Here is a 12,113-nt window from a genome sequence, read left to right on the forward strand (position 1 = left end):
TAAAGATATAAGAAAGACATAGTTACACAAAAATATAAACCATAGTTAGGTCAGGATTACAAACAAATTTCATGGAATAAAATCTGTAACTTTAAAGCAAGTTTTTAATTATGGGAGAAAAGGACAATTAATTATTATTTAATTAATTATGGGAGAAAAGGACAAAACTTATTCAAAGAATAAAAGGCCAAGATGAATGAGGTACTGAGGGAAAAATTTTAATTTTAGCAAAATTGGAGAAAATATATTGAATTCAACTTTCATAAATAGCACCACAAATTTGATTAAGGAACTTTAAAACCTTGTAACAAGAACATATTTACAGAATGTTGTCTGATAATTTAGTAGCCATTTCCAATAGAACTTGTGGCTCAAGTGGTAGCGTGCTATTGTTGAGGAAAAAGCAGCTCAGGGCCTGCGCCCCAGTCCCTGAGTTCAAGTTTTGGGACAAGCACATAACTATATAACATAGGAAACATACAGACAGTATTTGTCTTTTACACTTTCCCTATCCTTTAAAAATTTGTTCCTATTAGAGATTTTTTATTAATTTTTTTGTGCCTGTCCTTATGCTCTTGCTTTTCTGCTCAAGGTTAGTACTCCACCATTTGAGATATACCTCTAATTTGGCTTTTTGGGAGAGTCTTAAGTACTTTTCACCTGGGCTGTCTCTGGATTGCAATGTTCAAGTCTCAGCTAGGAACGTGAGTAGCTAGAATTATAGGTATGAGACACTAGTGCCTGGTTAGAGATAATTTTATAACTAACAAAGGATAGCAGGCAATTCCAATGATTTTGTGGTAAAATTTGTGTATTTATCTTGAAGATTGAAAATTCTTAATAACTTTATAACTGTCAGTTGTACCAATTTTTGGCAATCCAATTCATACACAGATATCACTTAAAACCCATTTAAAATGTTTTATTAAGTCTTCTGTACTTCATTCACTAATCAAAAATGCAAATGGGATCTAGGAATATTCCCAGCAAATAAAATTGAGTCAGACAACTCATTCCTTAAAGCAAAGATAGGCAATGTTGGCTTGGCTCAACAGTGTTTTGGACTATTCTTCATCTAAATTTGACAAGTTAAAGCATAGATCAACTAATTTTAGATGTAAATGTTTCAAAAATGTAAGAACAAAAAACACTAATAGTGTTAGGGAAGACAATTATTAAAAGAAAGGGAGGGAGGGAGGGAAGGAGGGAAGAAAGGAAAATACCACCATTAGAGTAAATGATTCTATGTAAGATCTTAACTAGGAGCCAGCAGGGTAGTGATGGCCTTCAATCCTTGCCCAGGATGGCTGAAGCAAAAGTATAGAGAGGACAATCTGGGATACACAGGGTGTTTCAGGCCAGGGTAAACTACATAGTGATAACTTGTCTCAAAAATAAATAAAGTCTAAATTTAGGAAAGCAAATTATTGATTTACTGGGGAAATACTGATTAGGTATTCCAACAAATTGATTCTATAACCGGAAAAATCGGTGTAAACCATACATATTAAACCCCTCATAGACACTGACCTTGTTTACTTTCACTCATTATTTATATGAGGTGCCTACCATAAAGTTAATTTGCATTCATTGCCTCCAATGTATTTTGAGAGAAACTAAAACAATTTAGATACATCATAGTAGCACTAGAACTTTCTACCATAAAGTGTAGCTGCTGCAGTTATCTAGACATGAAAAATTACAATCTGATCAGTAGCATTTCAGAAAGTATACAGGGAGATAGGTGCTTCGATAGGCAAATTGAAATATTAGTATTTTGAAACAATTAAAAGCGTTCTGAGCCATGTACATATTAAAGACACTCTTAAAATTGATGGACAAATTTAAAATGAACAATTTGATTTACTAAACACTATTAATTGTATTTACTGGTAATTAAGGCTTACTAAGGGGAGGGAGCAGTATTGCAGTTTGAACTCAGGACCTCCTAAGACTGTCTTTTCTTGTCCAAAACTCAGTAAATGAAATACAGAAAATTTTATAAAAACATAGGTAAAACCCATGTTTAGGTGTTTTAAAGGTCTATTTTTCTAGCCACTAGGAAATAATACTTCTCACAATTGTTTTTAAAATGAAGTTGATTTATTGGTATATCAGGTAAATGTAAACAGACAGCAAACTAAATAGTGAATGAAAATATCCACACTAAGTCTGACCTCAGCCTTCACTAGACCTTTTCTATAAAAATAAATCTCTCTGGCTTTTCCTTTGCTTGACAGCATAATTAAGTAGTAACAAAGCAGACATATGTGGTCCTGCATATAAGGCCTTGCTAGTAGTCTTAGAACATGCAACTTTTGAATCATATGCTTGGCACACATTTTTGTGCCCAAAACTTACTGAAGTTTTACTGTAGTGCTGGATTTGGGCCAAGCCAACCAAATTCTCAGACTTTAGTTCAGTCAAAATAGCATGTACTTTGCAATAAAGAGGGTAGTTTTGCTATACTCAGTAGAGCACAATGAAGCTCACTATAGATATGATCTGATGATAAAACAGTCCACTGGTCCTTAGCATGCCCACTTAAAGAAACCTAAAAGCAGGTAATTATCACTAGTTTATTGAACTTTTGGTGTGGCTTCTGCGAGCTTTCAAAAAGTCTATTAGTGATCTTTTTCCAGAACTCAATATACTTGCATATTCCTCCTACATATTTTTCCAGTTCTTACTACTTTGAAAGTTCTCTATAGCATACAAATAAATTAGCTTTATATAGGAGCATATTACAGATAGGAGTTCAGAAATGAGGGGAAGAGAGGCATCAGGAGCATCTACTGTGTGGCATTATTCTGGCGTAGGACACCACCACTGAGGAAAAGTCAAACCCCTTCTCCTCCTGGAACTTACCTTCTGCTGGACAGGGAGAGGGCAAAATATGCAAGAAAGGCTCCTAGAATGTTGCAAGGGAGCTTGCAGCTTCCATGGTGGCCAGGGAAGCACCGAAGAGACATTTGAGCAAAACTCGGAAGATGAGAAAGCCGACTCTAGGATATTGTGGGGAAAGAACCCAGCCGAAGGACTAACAGGCAAGAGGTGTACTGGCAAGGCTACTAAGACAGGTGCCTCCCTAGAGAGGGAGGGCGCGGGAGGCCACTCCAGGCCGAGGTCAAGGCAGAGTGACACGATCCTAGACCCTCACTGTGAGTTCTAGGGCAAAAGAATGACCGACCTGTAGGCATGTCCACCCCAACTTCAGTACGTCAGTCCACACACACAAATGCCAACGCTGCCATTAGCTGAATTCATTAAATAACACATTTCGTCCCGTATGACTGAAAGACGCTTACCTACTGCACTTTTTACCAGAAGAACAGCCCCCTTTTAATGTATACAGAGTAACAGAACTGCGGGTGAAGAAGTCACTGCGTTTAACACAACAAGGAAATACAACGGGCACAGCAGTGTACGCATGATCACACTTTGTACTCCAGCCTCGTCCAAGGCCTCGGCATTTCCAGCAGACAAGAGGAAAGCAACGATCGGAGCGCTCGGGCCTCGGGGCCCGAGCGAGGCCCGCGGCGGGCCGTCGGTCCTCGGGGCTCGGCTCCACCCCCACGGAGACCGGTGCGCCGGGGCCGGCTCCGCCGCCCGCCCGCAGCTCGCTCGCTCGCTCGCACGCACAGCGTCGCCTACCGGCCTTCTCCCGACTGTTCCGGGGGAAGCAAAACCACCGCCTAGGAAAAGCAAGTGCAGCAGCGACCAGATTTCCCGAAATTAGTGCATCACAAAGCAAACACCACTCCAACTCGATCCGGCCGGGAGTCTTCACACGTCCAACGACTGTTCTTAACTTCACAGACACAACCGAGACGCCATTAAGTCAGGCCTCTCAAAAGGAGAAGTGAACGATACATCCATCCGCCCGGCTGCGGAGACACCGCTGGGGAGGGAGGGCGGGGGGGGGGCAAGCACCGTCGCCATCGAATCGCGGGCGGCCTCCGAGCGGCCGCGCGGACCGCAGCTCCCAGGCGCCCAGCTCGGCCTCCATCGCCGAAGTCCCGGGCCCGTGAGGCCGTCCGGGGCCTGAGCGTCCGCACGCCCGCGCTCCTCCAACAGAACTCGGGCCTCCAGGAAAAGAAAGCCCGGGTAGAAACCGGAGCCCTAGCGCCGCGGCACAAACGCCGCCTCGCAGGATCCACGGGGCAGGCAGCATCCACAGACGCCCAGAGCAGAAGCGCGCGGGAGCGGAGCCGCCGCCGCCGCCGCCGCCGCCGCCGAGCCGCCGGCCGCACCCCGGCCCTCAGGAGCGCGGCGGGCACGGAGCGGCGCGGCGAGACGGGAGAGGCGAGCCGGAGTGACGGCGGCGGCGGCGGTGGCGGAAGTGGAGTGGGGAAGAGGGGGTGGTTGTTAGTGTTTGGCGCCGGCGGAGGGAGTCATTCCTGCAGCTGCACTTCCGGTCGGCATTTTGTTCTGAGAGGGAGAGACGGAACGAGAGAGAGAGACACACACAGGGCTCCTTCCCCCCCCCGCCCTCCCCCCTCCCTCCGTCGGTACCGACTCACCCGACACCACCAAGCCGCAGGGAGGGCCGCCCCCGCCGGCAGGAGGATTGGTTCCCGGGCCTGTGGCGATGCCCCCCCGGTAGCGCAGGCCCCCGGCCGGGTGTTTGTGAGTGTTTCTATGTGGGAGAAGGAGGAGGAGGAGGAAGAAGCAGCAGCGATTTGTCTTCTCGGCTGGTCTCCCCCCGGCTCTACATGTTCCCCGCACTGAGGAGACGGAAGAGGAGCCGTAGCCACCCCCCCTCCCGGCCCGGATTATAGTCTCTCGCCACCGCGGCCTCGGCCTCCCCGTGGATCCAGACGCCGATTCGCCCAGGTAAATTCCTGCTCTTTATTTCGGCGGCGGCGGCGGCGGCGGCGGCGGCGGCAGTGGCGGCGGCGCCAGGTCCTCAGCGTCTCTCCTCGCTCCCCTCCCCGCCGCTTCCTCAGCGGCCCCGGGTCTCTTCCACGGGCGAGTCGAGAGTTCGCTCCTCTCTGGTGGCAGCCACCCCGGGTGGTTGGTGGTTTTGTACCCTCTCCCGGCCGGCTCCCGTGGTGGGGACTGGGCTCCTGCCGGGCGGCCGGGGAGGCGTAGGCCCGACGGAGAGTGCAGGCCGCGGGCCAGCGGAATCTACTTGAGCTCGGGGATTAGGAGAGCTCCGAGCTGAGCGGAGCGACTGCTGGTCGGTGACAGGCCTCGCCCGGGAGAGGAGCCGTAGCTAGTGAGGAGGCGGAAACAATACAACTAACAGCGAATGTGCCCTGTTCGTCCCCATATTTACAACTTTCCCGGTCCGGGAGTGGGGAACGTCCCAGTGAAACAAACAACCCCCCTTCTTCCCCCTGTGACCCCATGAAGGGAGGAAGTAGTTTCAGTTAGTGAGACAAATGTAAATACTCAGGAAGGGAGACCGTGGTAATTCTTTCTCTTTGCAAAACTTGTTTGGACGTTGCAAAGTTAATAACAGACTCGTTTAGGAAAGGAAAAAAAAAGGAATTAAATCGTCCACATGTATATTAACTATAGAAAACCATAATATAGTAGACACCGCACATTTGCCCCCCCCAAGAGCTTTTATTTTGACAGTGTATTGCACATGGGCTTTTTATTGAGATAAGTATGAAGTACTTGACAGGTTTTCTCTGCCGCCTTATATTTGTATGCGTTATGTAAGGACAATTTAAAACGACTGTACATAAAGCACTCAGGTACTTCCTGACCTAAACGTGTCCGAGGTTATAGAGTTTTAAATGTCACGAGCGTTGTGCCGAAATGAGAATAAAATCAGTTTTCTTCTAAAGGGTAAAAATCAAGTTATACGTAAAAATCCTTGGGATGTAAAAAAAAAAAAATGTAGAAAGTGCCATCCTTTTATGTCAGGGCAGATCTTCTTGTGGTCCCAGGATTGTCATTGGCTGTTTGTGCCATGATGTTTGACTGTGTAATGAGAGAGGTGTCATTTTAATAGGTCAAATGTATCTGTAAATGCTGGAGAAAAATATCACTTCGATCTTAACAAGTTCCAGTTCACGAGTAACTTAAGTGTTTAGAGTTTGTTTGTAGAGGCTCTGATACTGTAAATTGGTGTAAGAGGACAGTGGGGGAAATACTAATTTAAAAGTCATCATCAGTCTGACAAACTGCATAGAAAAATGTACGTACCTGAGTTACTTTTTGATACTTCGTTTCATATTCTCTGTGGGAAAACTGATTCGTTAAAATGAAGCAACACTTCTCAATAAAGTCCCTTGTTTTACTTGTGGGTGTCGACATTGGATCAAAATTTTGGTGTCTTATTATTGTTACTGTAAAATGAGTTTTTGTGGGATAATTTCTGAGTTTAGCATCCTGCTTACAATAAATTGTTCCATATTTGCAGAAAACATACCGGTAAATGTTAAAAAGAGTGAAGTTAATATAGCTGTCACGTACTAGGCATGTTTTTAATGCTATAAATCCGTGTAGTAGTCAGTAGCGTGTCCGTGATTTGTATTGGTCAGGGAGCAGTTTGAATTTTAAAAAGCCTGAAGCTCCTGCTGAGCCCCAATCCCGGCCTCCCTCCCTCCCACTAATCTCCTATTCCTGTCTTTGTGCTGCCTGCTCCTGTTATACACTGTTTGCTACAGGGCCTCAGGCCTAGGGCGGGTGGGAGTTATGGGGGGGTGGGAGGAGGGAGGGTACGGGGTGCACGCATGCCAGGGAGGGAATGTTCAAATGAACAGATCTGAAGAGTTAGGTTTGGATGGGATGGATAGAGTGGGATAAGAGCTTCATTATAAATGTTTAAGGGCCTTTATATGTTGCTATGATTGTCTTGATAACTTTTACTTAAAATACTGAGATGCAAGTCAAGGGATGAACTACTATAGATACTGGAAAGGAGAGTTCTTAGTTTTCATCAACAACTTACTTTTGAGTTTTATAAAGAGAGCCTTATGCAGATATTTCAATCAGTGTGATATAGATACCAATTTTATATGATTTTTTTTCTTGAGTCTTTGGAATTAGGTTACAGTTATTTCTTCATCTTATTTTTCCAATCTTACATATATAATAATTTGTAAGTAATAGAGGTGTGGCTAGTTTTCATTAAGATTGCATGATCATTACTTGAAAGTACAGTTGAAGATTTTTGTTGTTGTTTGGCTCAGACCAATGAAATGGGTCCTTTTTAAAGAAGAAAATTCAAAACTTGAACTTTATGGCAGTTGGAAAAGACAATTTGTGTCTTACTAAGGGATACAGGTAAATCTGTTGTACCTATGTAGATTGAGATACTCACCAGTGAGTTATTTTACAACCATATCTCTCCCTTAAAAAAAAAAAAAGAGGCAACCATGAAACAGTCCAATAGCTTTATAGTTCTAGTTACACTATTTGGAGAAATATTCTTAATATAGACTGAAAGGAAATCTCAATAGTGTGGTTTATTTTTTTAATCTCAAGATTTAATAACGAAAACAATTTTAAAATAATGAAAATCTAGTAAATCCAAATATAATATGAATACTTAGTTATTTTTAGTGTTTTTGTTTGTTTGTGTCGGTCATGGGGCCTGAACTCTGGTCTTGGGCTCTATCCCTCAGCTCTTCAACTGAAGGCTAGCGCTCTACCACTTGAGCCATAGCACGATTTCCAGCTTTTTCTGCTTACATGGTATTGAGGAATTGAACCCAGGGCCTCATGCATGCTAGGCAAGTACCCTACCACTGAACCATCCTCCCAGCCCCTATTTTTAGTGTTTTAAGATGTGTTTATAGGATGCTTCCTTAAAAAAAAAAAAAACTGTTGAACTGTTTACTAAAGTTATCTGAATGTGTTTTTGAACCTATGCTAGGAGTCACTACTGTTCACCTTCAAGAAGAAAAACATGGTATCTGAAGAAAGATTTTTGGAGGGTGTCTTTAGGAATGAAAAGTGAAAGTTTGTACTATGGTAGTAATACCAAACAATTTTGGTTCAGTATATTGATTATTATTTAATTTCAGAAATATGTGCAAAGCTGTACTAATTCATAAGGGACATTTTCTTTGCTTGATATGAGACTACCAAACTCAAACATGTAGTTTCTAGGGCTTTCTAAACTAATTTCATATTTAAAATTTGGTACCAGTCCATCATCAAACTCTCATGGAAACATCTCAACCACCTGTGTTAGATTTTGACATAGACTATTGTGGTATTTTTACTTTTTCAAAATAAGAGTAAATAAAAGCTTTGAGTTTTACATAATTTTATTTAATTTTGTTCTTAGGAAAAGCATAATTTGTAAGTAATTTGAAATTTTTAAACTAATATTTTACTTTCATATTAAGTCATGGGAGGTCTGGGATAAATAAAATTCATTTTAGAGAAATGTAGATAAACAGAAATGATTCTGTTTATCATATTTAGCATAAAAGAAATAGTATGTTACTGGTTGTTAACAGTAGAATTAATAGCTTCACAGATATTAAAAATCGCTTTAAAATTATTTTTAGGAATTTTTCTCTTTCTAGCAATTGTCACTTGCAATTGTCATAATTCTTTGCATTTAAATTACTTACTTTAGCCTGAGTCTGTTTACAAATACCTCATTCCTGTGAGAGAAATAGGCAGCACGATTTTTAATCTTTATGAAAAACTTGAAAGAGGCCTTGTGATAAGCATAGATGCATATAGTGAGTCAATTAAAGGGGTTCCTTGACACTTCCTAGAGATGATATTTGTTTCTTGATTGTATTTTCCTGGCATGAAAATAGTAATTTTACATTACAAATCCTAATCTCTTGTATATGTGTTTGGTATTTGACTCTTTTATTTTCCCCTGTTTCTAGTAAATATTAAATAATGTAAAATTCTTTTATTTGTAAAAAAAAAAAAAAGGCGGGGGACTTTTGTTACTATTTGAGTTTAAAGCAGTTTTTTTTTTTAAAATGTCTTTAAGGTCCTCATAATATCAAAGGGTATTTTATGTGTCCAGAATAATTTTCCTTAGTAAGTATAAAGTAATTAAAGTAATTTTAGATATTTGTTCTTGCATGTGATTTTTGTTTTGGTACAAATCTGGAGTTAGTTTTAATGAATTTTGTCAGATTGCATTTTAAGGCATATTCCTTTTTATTCCTATAGTGGTATTATTAAAAGACATACTTGATATAGCTTTGCCAACTAAGATTTTGCCTTAAGAGGTTTTAAAGGCTTATTTGCTAGGAATTGTGTTAAGTATGTCCCTCAGAATGTCATTTAATTCTCTTAGCCAACCAATGAAGTAGAAATAGTTAATAACCACAAATTACAGGTGAAGAAACTGAGGCTGGAAAGTGTTAGAAAATTGTTCAAGGTCTTAAAATCAGTAAATGCTTAATTTGATTTATATTTGTTCTTTAGAACTCAGAGGTGTACATTTTTAGTTTCAGTAATTTTTTTTTCAAAATATTGGAGTTTGAACTCAGGACCTCTCATTTGCTAGGAAGGTGCTTTACTACTTGAGCCATTCCCTCATTTGTTTTAGAAAATCTTAATATTCCTTGGTTGTTGAGCTGATTCAGCATTTAGAAGTTAAGTTTCATATTCAGCTATATATTGTTCCTATGATATTTTTTAAATTCAGCAGACCTTAACTATTTTAATTGTATTAAGCAGTATGAGATTTTTTTTTTCCTTCAACGTTTTTAGTATTGATTGAAATTGTGAAAGCATTTTTAAGGAAGAGAAAAAATTTAGTTTGTGAGAATTATTTCTTAACAATGTATATGAGCAGTTTTAGTATTGTAAATGAATCTATAATATGACTAGTATTTTTATTTTTATTTTATTTTATTTTTTTTTTTGGTCGGTAGTGGGACTTGAACTCTGGGCCTGGGCGCTGTCCCTCAGCTCTTCAGCTCAAGGCAAGCGCTCTACCACTTGAGCTACAGCGCCACTTCCGGTTTTCTTGTGGTTTATTGGAGATAGGAGTCTCACAGTCTCTCCTGCCCGGGCTGGCTTTGAACCGCGATCCTCAGATCTCAGCCTCCTGAGTAGCTAGGATTACAGGCGTGAGCCACCAGCGCCCGGCTATGACTAGTATTTTTAAATTTCAGTATTTATGTAGCCAGCTAGCACTGATCTTTTCAAAGACATCAACTTGGGAAGTTACATACTTATTCCAGGTGGTATACTTACTGCAGGGCTGTTGCTATTACATAACAACCTTATGGGAAATCCTTTGTGAAAAGGATTTATTCTTTGTGGTGAATCTTTATTTTTAGGGGTTTGAATTTGAGTTAAGTATAGTTTTTAAAACCTTAGAATTTAATCTGTTGGTTTTTTTTTTTTTTTTGGAATCAGGTACTGTGTTTAGTTTGTTACATTTGTAACATGTAATATTATTGTTTTTCACATTCAAGAAACTATACCAGGACCTTTATGTTATTTTTTCAAGGTCTTGACTTTGGTTCTTTTTGTGTTTTATGTGTCAGTCCTTGGACTTGAACTCAAGACTTAGGCACTGTCTCTGAGCTCTTTTGCTCAAGGCTTTTGCTCAAGGCTACCATAGATCCACTTCCAGCTTTTTGGTGGTTAATTGGAGATCAAAGTCTCACAGACTTTCCTGCTGGGCTGGCTTTGAACTACCATTCTCATACTCAGCCTCCTGATCAGCTAAAATTGCAAGAATGAACCTCCAATATCTTGGCTTGAGAGTTAAACTGACTCACTTACAGAATGATTAAGTGACTAGCTCCAGGTTCACACCTAAGTGGAGAAAGTACTATAGAGCCAGTGATTTACCTGGTGGCCTTAACCACTACACTATGTGTCATGATTTGAACCTCCAAGTTATCCACTGAAGTTACAATGTTTTTGTTTTACAGACATGGAAATAGAAACCTATTAGATTTAAGAAACTTGTCCTGGGTGGTAAATCTGGCAAGTGTTAGAGATAGAAGTCTGACACAAATATGACTAATTCTAAAATGTCTCTATTCTTTCTATTCCACCATCTTGCCTTTGAAGAGAAGGGGAGGGTGAATGGTCTTAACTCTGTTGCCCAGGCTGACCTCTAATTTGTCACTCTACTGCCTTAAGCCACCCCAGATTACAGGAGTGCACCACCATGTCTAGCAGTACAACTTTTGGTGAAAAGAGTGGGTTTGGTTATGAAGTAATCTAATTTTGTCTGGCATGGTTTATATCGATCCTCAAAGAAAAATTTGTGTGGTGGTAGGAATGTAATCTAGTAGTGCTTTATTCATTCATGCTAAGCACATGCTTAAAACTGAGCTATATTATAATCCTCTCAAAATAGATTCTACAAAGTTTTAGTGTGTTATGGCTAATTCTTTATTTGATTGTAGTGTGTGTGTATGTGTGTATACCCACACATGTGATGTGTGTGTATGTCCATCCTGCGGCTTGAACTCAGGGCCTGGGCACTGTCCCTGAGCTATTTTGCTCAAGGCTAGTGCTCTACCACTTGAATCACAGCTCCAATTCTGCGTTTTGGTCGTTAATTGGAGTTAAGAGTCTCACAGACTTTCCTACTTGGACTGGCTTTGAACCACTATCCTCATCTCTCAGTCTCCTGAGTAGGATTGTAGATGTGAGCCATCAGCTCCTGTAGATTGTAGGCTTAAAAAAATACTTTGTTACTTTGCATCAGTTAGGCTTATATATGTAAATAAGCACTTAAATAGGATTTTGATTTTTAAATATACAAATTGTAGAATGTATTAGATCTATGTACCTGTGAAATGGACAGCTTTAGAAGTTTGGCAAAATTAGCTTATTTTTATGATAATTGTGATTCATGAATTAGTTTCTAAAAATGTTAAGTGTTAAAAAAAAGTTCCCAATAGTAAACTAAAACAATTTATGTAAGTAAATTGCTTTGTCATCTTACATATATGAAATGTGTTTAACAAATTTAACTCCTTTAAAAGTTTCGCTTGTATATACTTGTTCTTTGTCAAAAAAGAAATACTTTTTTGTATAAACATGAAATTATCAATATTAATTTTAATATATACATATATTTAAATAAATACACACCTCTCCTGAGAAATTAACAAGCTGTATTGGATTTTTTTGTTGTTACAGAATTGTACAGTCTTGTATAGATGAGATATAGTTGTTTCCATAGGATTTTTTAA

At 40.3% G+C, this 12,113-nt stretch overlaps 1 protein-coding gene and 1 long non-coding RNA gene across 5 annotated transcripts in view; one reads left to right on the plus strand and one right to left on the minus strand.

The window, feature by feature from the left end:
* Nipbl (NIPBL cohesin loading factor) overlaps window positions 1–12,113 on the plus strand; it is a 186,980-nt gene that overhangs the window by 7,747 nt on the left and 167,120 nt on the right. Inside the window, exon 1 of one of the 4 annotated variants that reach the window (XM_070041040.1) lies at window positions 4,365–4,836. The exons of 1 other annotated variant lie outside the window; for it this stretch is intronic. The gene's annotated coding sequence lies outside the window, so the exon portion shown is untranslated. Of the gene's footprint in view, window positions 1–4,364; window positions 4,837–12,113 lie in introns of those variants that run through there. 2 more of the 4 variants (XM_070041038.1, XM_070041041.1) reach the window with 2 other exon arrangements.
* On the minus strand, window positions 2,082–4,562 carry LOC138840732 (uncharacterized). The gene is made up of 2 exons (XR_011376210.1): window positions 4,524–4,562; window positions 2,082–4,431 (listed from the first exon to the last, which is right to left on the minus strand). It is a non-coding gene; the product is annotated as an uncharacterized lncRNA (long non-coding RNA).

This window comes from Dipodomys merriami, unplaced genomic scaffold (assembly GCF_024711535.1).
Source record: "Dipodomys merriami isolate MVZ:Mamm:240054 unplaced genomic scaffold, mDipMer1.0.p SCAF_30, whole genome shotgun sequence".
NCBI classification, from domain to species: Eukaryota; Metazoa; Chordata; class Mammalia; order Rodentia; family Heteromyidae; genus Dipodomys; species Dipodomys merriami.